The sequence below is a fragment of the Lissotriton helveticus genome, chromosome 9 (assembly GCF_964261635.1).
Source record: "Lissotriton helveticus chromosome 9, aLisHel1.1, whole genome shotgun sequence".
NCBI lineage: Eukaryota > Metazoa > Chordata > Amphibia > Caudata > Salamandridae > Lissotriton > Lissotriton helveticus.
The window spans coordinates 431,545,617-431,560,573 of record NC_136070.1 but is presented as its reverse complement, the minus strand read 5'-3'; the positions used below and the strand labels follow the sequence as shown (position 1 = coordinate 431,560,573).

At 41.2% G+C, this 14,957-nt stretch overlaps 1 protein-coding gene across 4 annotated transcripts in view; it reads right to left on the bottom strand.

Moving 5' to 3' along the window:
• LBHD2 (LBH domain containing 2) overlaps positions 1 to 14,957 on the bottom strand; it is a 341,263-nt gene that overhangs the window by 155,768 nt on the left and 170,538 nt on the right. For 3 of the 4 annotated variants that reach the window (XM_078660227.1, XM_078660226.1, XM_078660225.1), the window contains exon 2: positions 6,214 to 6,292. The exons of the other annotated variant lie outside the window; for it this stretch is intronic. The gene's annotated coding sequence lies outside the window, so the exon portion shown is untranslated. The remainder of the gene's footprint in view (positions 1 to 6,213; positions 6,293 to 14,957) is intronic. 4 annotated transcript variants of the gene reach the window in all.

Here is a 14,957-nt window from a genome sequence, read left to right as displayed (position 1 = left end):
GGAGCTTGATGTTTCATTGACAGAACTACGCACTGCTTTACTCATTCTTAAAAAGGATAAAGCTCCAGGCCTGGATGGTTTTACTGTCAAATTGTTTTCATATTTTTCCCAACTTCTCCTTCCCAAATTACACAAACTTCTAAATTCTTTTTGCTAACAGGAACTTCTTCAGGTTCCTTTTTGGAGGCACTAATCTGCCTTATACCCAAAAAGGAGAAAGACCCATGTTTATGTAAAAACTATGGACCTATTTCATTAGTGAATATAGATTGTAAAATGTTCTCAAAATCCTTGGCCTTGCGATTAGAATTCTTTCTCCCCGATCTCTTAGGTAAGAAACAATCGGGTTTTGTGAAGGGTTATCACACGACTATTCTTTGACATACTCTCCAAATCCTCTCATTCTTCCAAATCTCTAGCAGCTATTGCTTTAGATGCAGAAAAAGGATTTGATAGCGTATATTGGCCTTTTATTTTTTCAACACTTAAATGGTTTTGCTTTGGTACTAAAATTATTAATTTAATTTCTCTTCTATATTCAAATCGTAAAGCAGCAATTTTTGTTAATGGCCTTACATCTTCGTATTTTAATCTGGGAAGAGGTGTTAGGCAAGGTTGTCCCTTATCTCTTATGTTTAATCTAGCTTTAGAACCCTTCCTATCTAAACTTCATCAAAATCCAGAGTTCCACGGTTTTAACTATGAGAGCACACATATTAAACTAGCAGCTTATGCAGATGATATTTTGTTATTCCTCTTGAAATCTCACCCTTCCCTACCTGCTTTCCTTTCTGAAACAGAGGCTTACTCTTCTGTCTCTGGCTATAAACTTACTAGTGACAAGTGTCAAATTTTACCTTTAACTAAATTTACTTTTAAGGATGATTTTAAAATAACTGACTTCAAATGGAACACTAAAAATATAAAACACTTAGATATATATTTCTCTGCTTTAACAAAATCATCAATTTCCATTAACTTAGACATATGTTCCTTAAACATGTCTTCCCTAATTGACAAATGGCATCCTTTACACTTATCCTGGTGGGGAAGGTAGGATACAATAAAAATGATGTTATCTCCGATTGTTCTTTTACTGTTTCTAACGTTCCAGTTGCCATACCTCAAAAGATTTTAAAGAAAATTAATTCCTTTTATCTTCCTTTCTTTGGAATAAAAAAGAGCACGTATGTCATTAACAAAACTTATTCCACCTCAATCAGAAGGTGGTGTTAATTTTCCTGATGTTCCTACTTATCATAAAGCCTTTAATTTAAGTCATTGGTTAGTGGGTTCCTCGTCAGATTCTCCACTTTGGGTTACCCTTGAACACTCATATCTCGCTCCCTTCTCCTTTCAAGAATGCCTATCATTTACTCGAAAGCCTCAGAAGTTATCTACTCCTATTGTTAAATATACAAACAAATTATTAGACACATTCTTACCAGATAGCTCTACCAATATGAGATCACTTTTACAATCCTCCATATGGCATAAGAAACGGATAATGATTAAAGGCAAACCCATCTATTGGAAATCATGGGGACAAAAGGGTCTTCTCTGGGTCCACCAGCTAATTCAACATGACAATATTATATCCTTTCACCAAGTAAGAACTATTTTTGACTTTCCCGTCTCATTTTCTAGTAAATATCAATTGTTGCACTATGCTTTAAATTTAACTGTTAACCAATCTGCGCTAGTTCCGGATTCGTCAAATATGATCTCCAACATCACTCATAATTTTCTGAACTCAGGTCCCAAACCATCAAAAATGTATACCTATTTATGTAAATTGACCCTCCCTAGAGATAAAACTAAAGTGGAAATGGAATGGGAACAAGATTTAAATGTCAATTGGTCCATTAAATTATGGAACAAAATTTGGCTTAAGATTAGGAAAACCTCTAGAGCAGCTAACACCACGCAGACGCTTTAAAAAATGTATAATAGGTTACTTCTTTCCCCCACCTTTCTCCATAAGATAAACAATGACATACCTAATACTTGCTGGCCTTGTTCCTTCACGCTTGCAAACTTAAAACATTTAGTTTTTACTTGCCCATTTGTACATGAATTTTGGAAAAATGTTTGGAAACAAATCACCCTAATCTTTCATTACAGGATACCCCTCTCTTTTGCCAATATCTTTTTGGGCTCTCTCTCCAATGATTGGTCTCAATGCCCTGTAAACATGCATGTTTTGGATTTACTTTTTGGGAGTAGCATTTCAATAGATTACCAAACATTGGAAAAATCTGTCTGACCTGTCTTTCCAGGCCTGGTGGTATGCTGTATGTCATAACCATAGATAGGACACTGTTTATGTATACCCAATGTGTCTGCCTGTAAAACGTTTAAATATATGGTCCCCAGTTGCGACGTTTATTGATTGTCATACTAAGCTTTCACATGCATGCAGTGTTTTGGAGCAAGTGGTTTCTAAACCTCCTCGACATTCTGTTTTTTCTTTAACTTTATCATTGTTCACATAGATTTAATAGAAATATGTTGTTACGTTCCAGATAAATGACCAGATTTCTTTTATATTTCCATATATTCTCTCTTTTTTCTTTATTGTTAAAACAACCACTCATCCATGTATAAATATTTGTTTTCATATTATATAATATGTATCTTTTTGTTTTCCCTTTTCTCTTTTCCCTTTCGTTTTACTTTAATAAACTTTATTCTTTTCAAACTAAAAAACAATTCATCACTCTTGCATTAGTTACCATGTAGCGTGATGCTGATCACTCACTTCAACTTCCTAGTGTCAGTTCCCTTGTGGCAAGATATTGGGCAATCAATTAATCTTACTTCCACCAGTTCTCTTTTAGCTTGACATTAGTCATTCGCTTCATCTTCCTTGCATTTGTTCCTTATAGCTTGGTACGGGACAATCACTTAATCTCCCTTTTGCCAGTTCTCATATAGCATGATGTTGGTGAATCACTTCATCTCCATAACATTGGTTCCATGGTAGTGTGAAATTGGTCAATTAATTAATCTCCCTTCCACTGGTTCTCTTTTAGGATGATATTAGTCAATCACTTCATCTCCTTTGCATCTCTTCCCTTACAGCTTGGTATTGGATAATCACTTAACCTCTCTTCTTGATCGGTTCTCTTGCAGCATGCTGCTGGTCAATTACTTCATCTCCTTAGTATTGGTTCCCAGGTAGCATGATACTGGTCAGTCACTTCCCTTATCTTGCACTCATTCCTCTGCTGCATGATACTCGTCAATCACTTCCTCTCCTTTGTATTCAGTTCCCTATTAGCTTGATAGCAGACAATCACTCACTTCGTCTAGCATCAGTTCCCTTGGATCATTATTTTGGTCAATCAGTCCACCTCCGTCCGGCCAGCTCCCTTGCAGCATCATATAGGTCACTCACTTCATCTACCTAGCATTAGTTCCCATGCAAAGTGATATCAGCCGATCACTTCATCTCCCTCACATGAGTTTTCTTTCTTGCAAACAATGGCAGCACTTAGAGACTGGTTGCTCTTTGGCGTTATGTGTTATATGAACTTAGAAATTTACATTCTAGGAGTCTGAGTACAGTGTAAGTGGGAAGCCATGTGATTTCATGCTTCAACATCAACTCCACCTGAACACTTAAAATAGAGTGAAAGTAACTTGATAATAACTGTGTGGTGGGAATCTCCTGTAATAAAACCTGTATTATGTTGGGCAGGCCGTAGCCTTGTACATGCAGGACCATACAAAGCCCTTCTTCCAGCTATACTGAGCTCCCAGCTCCCTTCATAAAAGCTGTCTAGCATGCTGACGCTAGATTGTTCAAGGGCTTTACTATTTTGAAAATAGTACATTATTCTCAACTCCCTTCAATGGCTCGTCAATAAAACATAATGCAAGTAAGCAAGCAAGTAAGTATGATTCTCTATGTATATAGACTTGTACAGCATGAAGCTAGCTACAAAGCATCATCATACAAAGGATGGCCTTGTATGTCAGTCAAGTTGCCTTTTAGACTGCCAGCCTAATGTACAAGGGCATCCATCTCAGCACCCAGCCATACGTAGTCGAGATCTACATTTTGAGTGGCTGTCTCGAACTACACAATGAGAAATAGCTACAACTAGAGGTCCAGCATTTTACAAATTCTCAAACCGTCAAGGTGTGGGCAACCTCCCGCTAAACCTTTGACTTGGCTGATTCTGCTCCAGATTCCATAAATAACTTAGACCCTTCCTCTTTTTAAAAATCTTCACATGTAAACAATTTGAACATTAACACCTTGCCACAATGGCCGAGGGCTTGCTTTTCCAATCATCTAATTTCATCCTTCAGCCATGTTATAGCTGGTCTCTGCTAATTAAACAGAGGCCACCCACAAAAACTCATCCATGAACAATCTCCCACCTATCGCCAGTTCCTATTCACATGACTAAAATGGTGAAACTAGTACTTTCTCCGAACTGCTGGTGTTCTTTGTGCCTAAGTTGCATTGTAGAGTAAAATAATGAAGAATAATATGCACAAGTAGTGTTTCACATGTTCTGCTTGTACTACTTGTCCCTGTGAACAGATCTGCCCAGACATTTCCTCCACCAGGCAAATCCTTATGGACAGGTAAACAAAGAAGGATTACAATTCGTACTCAACTCCTAAGGACTTTGGAAGTCATTTAGAGTTTGGAGGAAACTGAAAAGCCTATAATTTCAGGGGCAATCACTAAACACTGTGACTTCAGAATAGAAGGGGAGTGGCTCGTATCTGCATCTTCTTATGTCCGACTTATAATGCGTCACAACACCCCTTTTATGAGTCAATAAAACTTTTCCGACACATAAAGCAGGTTGTGTACATACAAACTACTCTTGTGAAGTCACAAAGACTGTTTATTGAGATTCACAGGATTTGCAATCACAAAAGAACTTTGTACATTGGATCCCTATTTGACAGCTGTACACTATATGCTATCTCAATTTCTCAGTTTTTGCACAAGCCAATAGACTCAGTTTTCATTTCCCTGTCATAATGCTGGCCTGCTATGTTGGTATTGAACTTCTGTGCGATCACGCAACAGACTGCAGAGCTGAAAGAACTATCGGAAACAGACTGTAAGAACAGCTGATCAGAAGAGCATGGCATGTCTTGTGAGGCCCAGCAGATGGACCAAGGACACAGGAGCCGCAGAGAAAGGGATTCTGTTCTGAGAACTCTCAGCGATTGGCACTGAAATATTGCATGTCTTTTTCTCTTTTCTAAGTGACAAAATAATCAGTTAACAACACATTAAAATAGGTTCAAAGGTTACTGATTCCAAAATTCAAATAAATATCAATAAAATGATAAAGATGGGTTACAGAATACATGTGTGAATATGCACTACTTGACAATTCCTCTGTGTGGATGTGCATAAAAAATTGCAGAAATCAAGTTATGCTTTCAAGTAACATGATGCACTCTCCTGTCCCCAGAAGAGTAATCTGGTCCTTTAAAGTACCTGCTGTGTGGTACCGGAAGCCAATGATCAAGCTAAAATATTTTCTTTGTGGGGTTCTCAGAGACAAAATGGATGTTGGCAGGTGGCATGGTCTATTGCGGGAAGTATGGAGGAGGTATGTACTCTAGATATAGATTCCTTCCAAATGCTACATTAAGGCAAATGTATCACCTGCCTTAGGGAAACACCAGAAAGTCCTCAAGGGGTCACAAGATTGCATCAAATAGTTAAATCATTACACAGGAGCTGCTGTACCTTAAGGTTTGTGGGAAGGGTTCTGCCATATCAAGGCCCACATTAATGTTACTATAAAAAAAGAGCAAATATTATTCTTTTTGTATAACTTTCAAGATCAGAGCTGTTATCTTTCCCAGACATAAACATACATGTCAGCTTCTGTGCCTCCAGGCACAGAGATGACGCAAGAACAGAGATTCCGGTCCTGCACCTTTAATGAGACTCACAGGAAAGTTGTACAGTAGTATCTAAAACACTACGCAAACACTGTGGCATCAGATATCCATGACCATGTGTATAGACTATCCACAGTCTGAGTGCATCAAGGAGAGACCAAGAAAATTCAGCCATGGCCCACAAATAGCAGAGCAAACCAATGACTGGGAGACCACCTTTTCTGTCAGAAACAAATACTCCAAGATGTTGAGGAGGCTGACACTGTGTTACTTTAGCAGTGATGACCCATTCAGGAGGAAATTGAAAGGAGCATCACTCACCCAAGAGAGCAGAGTTGGAAGAGCGGACAGCTGCACACGAAAAATTGTCAGCCACTTGAGAGCGTTTTCGGGGTGTGACCTGCAAGACATAGGAAGAATGAAAAGTGATATCAGTAACATATGAGAGGTTTGTATGATTGATTAGATAGTCCATTAAGTGGAGAAGAAAAGTGAGATGGAAGTGGAAGATTGATACTCATGCAAATTATATTTAAATGGATATAAAAACAAACAATGAAGATCATCAAGGGGTATTTCCACATCTCGGGGAGATTTTGGAAAGGAATACCAATCACACAATACATGATTGGAAGAGAATATTGGAAACGCAGTAGAGGCTGGAATTGATATTGTCAACACAGGGTTTCGCTTAAGGGGGTATCAGCTACACAAAGGATGTCTTGGGGGTACCAATCAGATATATGTATGTACGTGGTATTTCTATAGCCCAAACATAGCAAAAAGACATCAGAGTGCTGTGCAGAGTAAATGAGAGGTAAGAGAGGTAGTTTCTTTATGGATTGTTAATGTAGAGTGATGCACTATTCTTTAAAGAGACACGACTTCAGCCCTTTCCTAAAATGTAACAATGCTGGGGTTGTCCAGTTGAATACTGGGATGTTATTCCAGATCCTGGATGCATAGAAGTTAAAAGCCTGTTGCCTTGGTTTAAAAAAATATTTTTTCACTTCTTCACCTCTAGTCATATGTCCTGGCTGAGGGTTTGTTGACAGCCACCAGAGATGGTAAAGGTGTCTGCAAAATAAACTGTGGTGTCGGTGCTGATGGCTTTATAAATGATTCATTGATTAAAGGGGATAATGCTTCACAAAATAGGGGCATTCAGAGAATATTAGAAGAGGGTGAAAAACCACACAGAGAAGGGAATATTGGCCAAAAAAGAGAGAATTAGTTACCAGAGCAAAGGTAACAATGCAAAGACCCTCTCTGCTGAGGGAGTTGCATCCTCCAGCAGTATAGCTTTATATGTGGTTCAATAAAATTGCTTACATATTAAATAGGAAGTGCATGCATTGTCCTTGTAACAATGTAGCATTCATTGCAAGTTGTTTGTTCACCCAGTCAGCAACAGCAGGTCATAGTCCACTAGATCAAAAGTTGTCAAACCCATGGCAACAAATAAAGAGATTTTGTAATGGAATTCCATCCTTTCTTAAATAAAGTTAATTCACTGACCTAGGGTGGCAGGTGTATCCTCCCCAAAATATCAATGATGACCTACGTGTAGACCTTTGGTTTGATATACTTTCCTTTCATGCAATACAAAAATGTGATAAATTACAGTGGTATGGATTTATTGTGCAGGGCTATTTAGCTTCAAAATGTACCATGAACAAGGATAACATTAAAATAATTAAAAAACCTATTTTTCTAAAAATAAAATAAATCTGCAGCAGTATGTAGACTACTATTGACTAATATTGAGGCAAATAAACCTAGTATACATATAATTCAAACATACGCTGAAATGATCTGCTCAGATATTACTAACTATCCCCAATCACTTTCTCTTGCCAAGATTTTGCACTGCCCAGAGACATGGTAACTGGTCCTCAGCGCACATCACTTCTTTTGAACGACTGCAAAATCCGATGGCAGGTCTTTAACACATACTTTCCCTAATGCTTTTTAGAGATAGAAAGGATTACATTTAGATAACACTGCAGGAGTTGTGAATTAATTACATACTTGAAATAAAAGCATGGATGTTAGGAGAGAAAGATTTGCAGTGCACAGAGCTGAGCGCCTGTTAGGCTCTTGCAGTTTCTAAAGTTTACACACATAACTCGGCATTTCTCTGAGTTAACCCATGAACTACAAATAGCACAGCGTGTCTTGCCTACCAAGGCCTTGAATTGCACATTCCTCATTACCTGCCGAATAAATGTAAGATTTCACAGGGAATGCCTGCCTCACATAATCAATCAATTCTTTGATCGAAGGTGCCCAGATTTCATCATCAGAAAACAGTGTTGCAGGACTCATACTCTCTTTTGGGATTCCTTTAAAGTATTGCTGCGGGCCACAACAGCTGCCCATCCCTAACTTCTTCCAGCTTAGGAGGAAGCTGGAAACATACATATTTTGCCTTAGTGTCTGTTTTGGGGTAGCGGAGACTTGCCTCCTAGTGTTAACTATTTCGTCTGCTTGGGTCTTAGAACAGAAAGGTATTTATGCAATTATTATATGTGCCCCTTGAAAAGTGTGCTGATGCATTTTGCCATACTAACAATCAATAAATAATATGTTTGCTAAAATATCCTTGACACTGTATTCAACCCTGTAAAATATTGCAGGGCCTGTTTACAAAGAAAGTTTTGAGCACGTAAGGAAGTATTCCTATAATACTCTTTTGCGTATCCATACATGTCTTTGTGAATCAACCCGAAATGTCCAAAATGAGAATATAATTTAGACAAGAAACTGCAACTTAGCACTCAGTCAAAACTGTAAGAAATCGCAGCATTAGTTGAGGATGGTGAGAACCCACCTCAGATAAAAACCACAATCCTTGCCATTGTGAACAATTGTACTCACTAAAAAACCTGTGCTTAACACTCTGGTGGTCTGGCACGAAGCAGTCAGACTTAACTTTGAGGTAATTTGTAAAGTTTTTATGCAGCACTCAAAAAATGATAATGTGAAAACACAAGAAAAATCCCAAACTAATTTAGAGTAAATTATAATAAATAAAGTGTCACTAAAACAACACAAATTCAATAAGTAGAACCAGAGATATGAATTTGTAAAGTTTAACTTCAAAAAGCACAAAGCACCAACTATTGGTATCTGGTCGCAATAGACCAGGTCAAAGTCAAACGTTAAGACCGACTATGATGCAGTGCGAGTCAGATACAGGAACCAAGTTTGTCCCCGTGGAAAGTTTACTTTTTGACAGAAACTATTATTGAGGAGAAGTGGTTGCATACGAATCATCTGCGGGGCAAGCTGCAAGCTGGATCCAAAGTAGGGTTCGACAATGGCAGGTTGCTGAAGAGCAGGGTCCTGATGTAGTCATCGGTGAAGGAGGAATGGCTCCAAGGTCCAAAGCACATGCCCAGGAAGGTCTTGATGTTGATCAGATACTGCTCAGCATCAGTCTCAATTAAGCCCTCTACGTTCGGACTTATAAACTTTTCAGTAAATCAGATCTCCTTCAGTGTGGTAAACCAGCAAGGTTAATCTGACCAGAGATTGAACGTCGATCGCTGTGACATCGACGCCGACCATGGTCTCAGTCGATTCTCCAGGCAGAAAGTTGGCAGAAAGTTTTAAAGTCCCACTTCTTGCATTTAAGGACAGGAGAAGTACATTGTAACAGCAGCCAAGGGTCCAGGACCTGGGGGGCAGCACTTAGTAAGTTAGGACTCACACCAACAGAGGCCAGGAACAGGGTCCAGGGCAGATCCAGTCGGTATTGGTCAGCCAGGCAGTTGCAGGGAAATGGCCTCTGGAAGTTTGCTTTGTCCATGTGGCTCACACAGGAGATCAGCCAACTAACTCTTGGAATCACTTCTGTGGTCATGTGTTCAATGCAAACAGGTCCAGTTTTCCTTCAGGTCTGCAGGCAGCATGCCAATCCTCCTTCTGGTTTTTTACAGTTCCAGAAGCATTCTAAAGAGAGGTCTGTGGGATCCACTTTTATGACCAGTGCCAGCCTGCTGCTGGAGGTCAAGTCCTTGGCCACCCCTAAAAAAGTTCTGATCAGTTCCTTCCTTTCTACTGGATTTGGTGCCAGTCTGACTAGAGAGACAAAGAGGAGGCAGGGCTAGCTGTGAGCTGTGCCAGTGACAAAGTATGCATCCACAGCCTAAGGGCCATTCTGTTCAAAGAAATAAAACACCAGCCCATACTAAAGCCCTTTGTCTACGTTCTGAGAACACACCTCACCACAGTGGAACCATTAGGGTTCAGGTGAGAGATGGACACTGGCAGGGAAGCCTTTTGGTTTTAGGCAGGAACATGACAACTTTCTAAAAGTTTTGTTTCCAAATTAGTAATATAAAAACCAACTTCACCATTAAGTTAGATTTTAAATCACTGTTAAAATTAATCCTTGAATCGTTTTGTAGCTGCTCCCCAACTGATGTTAAGCATGATAAGTAGCTATAGTGTAAATATCAAATATACATGTCTTGTATTTTAAATAACATGCACTCTGCCCTATGGGCATTTAGGCCTATCTTACGGGTCTCTTACAAGCATTAAAAAGGAATGTTTAAGTCTGGCAAAAGGTTTATTTAGCCAGGTTGAAATACAACCACATTGCAGTTGTAGCCAGTTGTAGGCCTGGAGACATGTTTTACAATCTAGTGTGTGGCATAATGAATACTGCAGACCATTAGTAGCATTTAATTCACAGATGTTGGGTACATGTGTTCCCATTTACTAGGGACTTCCAGGTAATTTAAATGTGGCCATAAGGGATATGAAAATTCTAACATGTTCAGAGAGGAAAGCACAACCACTTCTCACTGGGGAGCAGGAGTAAAATGTGCAGATTCCTATGACCAGTAGAAACAGGTTCAGCAAAAGAAGAAAAAGATCTGGGGGGGATATCATGCAAAATATGGTCATTTCCAACAGCAACAAAACTATGTTCCTTCTTATTATAGGTGAAAGGTCACAATCCAGAGACAGAATAACATTCACCATGCAGATGCAAAAAAACAGGTATAGACAAGGGCAAAACTAACTAAACCAAATAGTTGAGCATAACACTACTTCAAAAAACATTAGTAAAGCCTATAGGTTTGTGATTGGACTGCCAGCCTTTTGTTTTTCAATGGTATTTTGTTTTGTCGTGGTTTTTGCAAAGCTTTATTGTTGGGGAAGCTGTCCCAGTGTGTGATTTGGGATGGTGAAGACTTCCTTCCTACTGTTAATTATTTGTTTGCTTTAATCTTATGAGAGAAATTATTTATGTAATGTTTTATAGGTGCTCAGTGTGCTGATACTTTGAGTCATACCAACAATTAAAAAATATTACTTTTGCTAAAATATCCTTAACAAATATTCTCCCATGCCCACACCAAAGAACACATTAAGAAGAAAACACCCTTGCAGGAATCCCTGCACAAGGAACCATTAAGAAGAACAAGCTATTGTGTTCACAGGCAAAGGTAATGTAAGTAGACCAATAATCGCAGACTTCTGACCTGAATTCAACACAGTAAAGTATAGTGGGTCCGATTCACAAACATATTTTTTAGTACCAAAAGTAGTATTCCTGTAGTACTCTTTTATATATTTGTGCATGCCCTTGTGAATCATCCCAAAAGCATCTAAAATGAGAACAAAATAGAAATATGCAGTAAATAGTCATATACACTTAGTATAAATAGAATACTAATGTGCCCTCTTTGCACGTTTACTAATAGGGAGTTGGACAGTTTGGGACTGTTCCACAAAGGCTTATTCATGCATTTAAAAGAGTACTGTAGAACTATTTATCATGCTCATACATACTTTTATCAATTGACCCGACAATCAATCAATCAAAATGTATTAATCAGCCACTCCTGACCCAAGAGTTGCTACGTCACAACCAGCCGCGGCCCGTGGAGGGAGTTGCAGTGGGGCAGGCAGGCGGGGCGGGGGGGGGGGACAGGGTGGGGGGTGATAAACAACGGAATCTGGATGATTGCAGGTAAATAAACAATTAAATTAATAAAACAAATTTCGTTCCGTGCCCTGCATCACAAAATGCGATGCAAGGAGCGCTACGAAACTCGTTTTATTAATTGTTTACTTACCTGCAATCATCCAGATTCTGTTGTTTATCACCCCTCACCCTGCCCCTCCCCCGCCTGCCTGCCCCACCGCAACTCCCTCCACGGGCCGCAGCTGATCACAACCCTGAGAGTATGCGTCTTAAATTCAGTGCACTATCCTCTTCTCCTCATCAGGGTCATAAGCATACATGGTCTATGATTTGATTTCCATCTTTGAGTTTGCAGCTGTATCTTTAAGCTGCAGTGCTGCAGCTGAGAGGCTGCCTATTCGTAAAGAGGAAAGATCCTTTAGACGGAGAACTGCAGCTCAGAGCTCATTAGCAGCAAAACAATATTAATTCTTATCAGAGGCGAAAGGACAGAATCTAGTGACAGAATAAAGCTCACCATGAAAACCATAGGTGCAGACAAGGGCAGAACTCACTATACCAAATAGTTGAGCAAATTTCCACATTTAAAAGCAAGCATAGTCTATCTTTAACCACCAGCCTTTTGACTTTTATCAATTCCTATTTTGTTTTATCATGGGTTTTGCCAGACTTTGTTGGTGGGGTTGCTGCCAGGCCCTCTTCAATCTAAATAAAAATTGCAAATGCTAAAAGCTAAATATTTTGTGGTCTCAAAAAACACACATTGATATAGTGGTTTTTTGGGGCAGAATGCTATGTATAACTGGAAAGTCATCTAATGGCTGAAATGGGATGACCCACTGCCCATGCGATTTGATGCAGTGGGAGGAAGAAAAAAAATGTGAATGACACAGTAACAGACCAATGGATGAAGTGGGCTGACATAAAGCCCTGATAAATGAAAATATTACACATATCCTTTTAATAAAATCAAAAGGCTTTGCTAATGCTAAACCCTAAGTGAGAAGTGTCAGAACAGGAAAGTGAGAAGTAAACATCCATATGAAAAAAGCATTTAAGCACCAGAAATGAAAAGGACTAAGAGTACAGACATGAACTTTGAGCAGCTGCAATTCAAAGTAATTGAGAACTGATGTAATAGTTACTACTCAGTGCCAAGAACACAGGGGCAGCTACACAGTCCTTCGTTGCAACCCATTTTTAGGTTTAGACCTGCGTAGGCTGCGCTTGCGCAGTCTCGCAGGGAGAGATCTTATGTTGACAGGATGGGGCTTGAACCCGCCCCTCTTCTCCATTGGCTGGCTTCCAAAACGAAGGCCAGCCATTGGAGGAGAGGGGCATCACTCCGTTCAAGCCCAGTCTTTTTGGGATTCGGGGGTGTGTTTTTTACTTTCTTTCTCTTTTCTTTCTCTGCTCTTCCCATTGGCTGGAATTTTACCTTCCAGCCAATGGGAAGAGGAGAGAAAGAAAAGCACGCCCCGGAAACCCAAAATGAGGCTGCGTTTCTCCGAGGCATTTCTGCATGGCCTCGGAGAAAGATGGTGGTGTCATGGCGTGGTCCGAGTAATGCTTGTTTAAATGTGTATTGCTTTTTTCTTTTACTTTGAAACAAGCTCGTTTCAGTTTTGCCTGAGTCAATTTCTTCCGGTCCCTTCCACCCCCCTCCCAGTCCGATGCCTTCTCGCTAGTCCGCTGCCCCCCCCAGACTCCTCCCGTCTTCAAATGCTCCTTTCTTCAAAGTATGATGTCGCGGCTCGCCCGTCGCCCGATACCCCCCCCTTGAAATGCTTGTCTCGTTTGAACTCTCCCAACACTTTTTTTTCAGCGCGAAGGCTTTTGAAAGAGACTATCGCGCGCCCCATGGCAGAGCAGTATGGCAGACGAGGAACCCCCTGCGAAGGGCGCGAGAACATTATCTAGCTGACTAATTTGCACACCTGCCCCCTCCCTGCATTTCTTTCCCTCGGCCCGAATATAGTTTTCACTCCTGCGTTTAATTGGCCTTTACCCAGGTTCTGGCTGTGCACCAAGACTAGCTTTTCTTACAAGATACTTTTCCAGGTCTGCTTCTACCTGAACCAACTCAGAAAGCCGTCGCGCCCCTTGGAAGGCTTCTTGATTATCATGTTCGCGCCTCAGCCAATTATCGAGAACCCCTGTCGCAGTCACGAGAACTGAAGCCTGGAAGCAGCCAATCGGTAGACCGCTGGCTTCCGGTGGTAAAATCTAAGGCGAACTGTGCAAAGGGCCCATGTTAGGGGAATCAGTGGTGGATGAAAAGGGGTCTCTGTGGGCTCTAGTTTTTAAGAAAACGATAGTGAGGAGGTTATAGAGAGCATATACTGGTGTTACCAATTGGAGGGGAAGTGAGAGGTTTCGGTCACAGACCGAGTTTATAAGGGCAGTGGGTGGCCTAGTGATTGAATGTTCTATTTAGCACAAGAGTAGCTGTTTCTAAGCCAGAATTTCAGGATAACTACTGACTATGCGGCGCCATCGGAGGAGGAGGAAGTGCCGCCCGACCGCAGACCCACCACCCCGGTCATCACTCTCTTGGCCCCACTGGCGCCTCCCTCGTCCCACCAGGAGGAGCCGGCCCGGCGGAGGGGCCCCTCCGGCTCTGCGCATCACTCGGTGGACTTGGGCTATCTGGTAAGTTTCTGTCCACCTCCTCCTCCCTGCATGGTCGGCGTAGCCCTGGATGCACCCTGTGCCATCTCCCGGGGGCAGGCGACTTCCCTTAGGGTGCGGCAAAGCCAAAAGTACGGAAGCTGCCGAGTCCTCCGCCCCAGCCGGTGAGTGCTTGTTTTTCTTGCCCTTTCCTGCCCCCTCGCTGAGTTTGCTCTCCTTCCCCCTCGCTGTGCTTGCTCTCCTGCCCCCTGGCTGTGCTTGCTCTCCTGCCCCCTCGCTGTGCTTTCTCTCCTGCCCCCTGGCTGTGCTTGCTCTCCTGCTCCCTGGCTGTGCTTGCTCTCCTCCCCCCTTGCTGTGCTTGCTCTCCTGCCCCCTGGCTGTGCTTGCTCTCCTGTCCCCTGGCTGTGCTTGCTCTCCTGCCCACTGGCTGTGCTTGCTCTCCTGCCCCCTCGCTGTGCTTGCTCTCCTGCCCCCTGGCTGTGCTTGC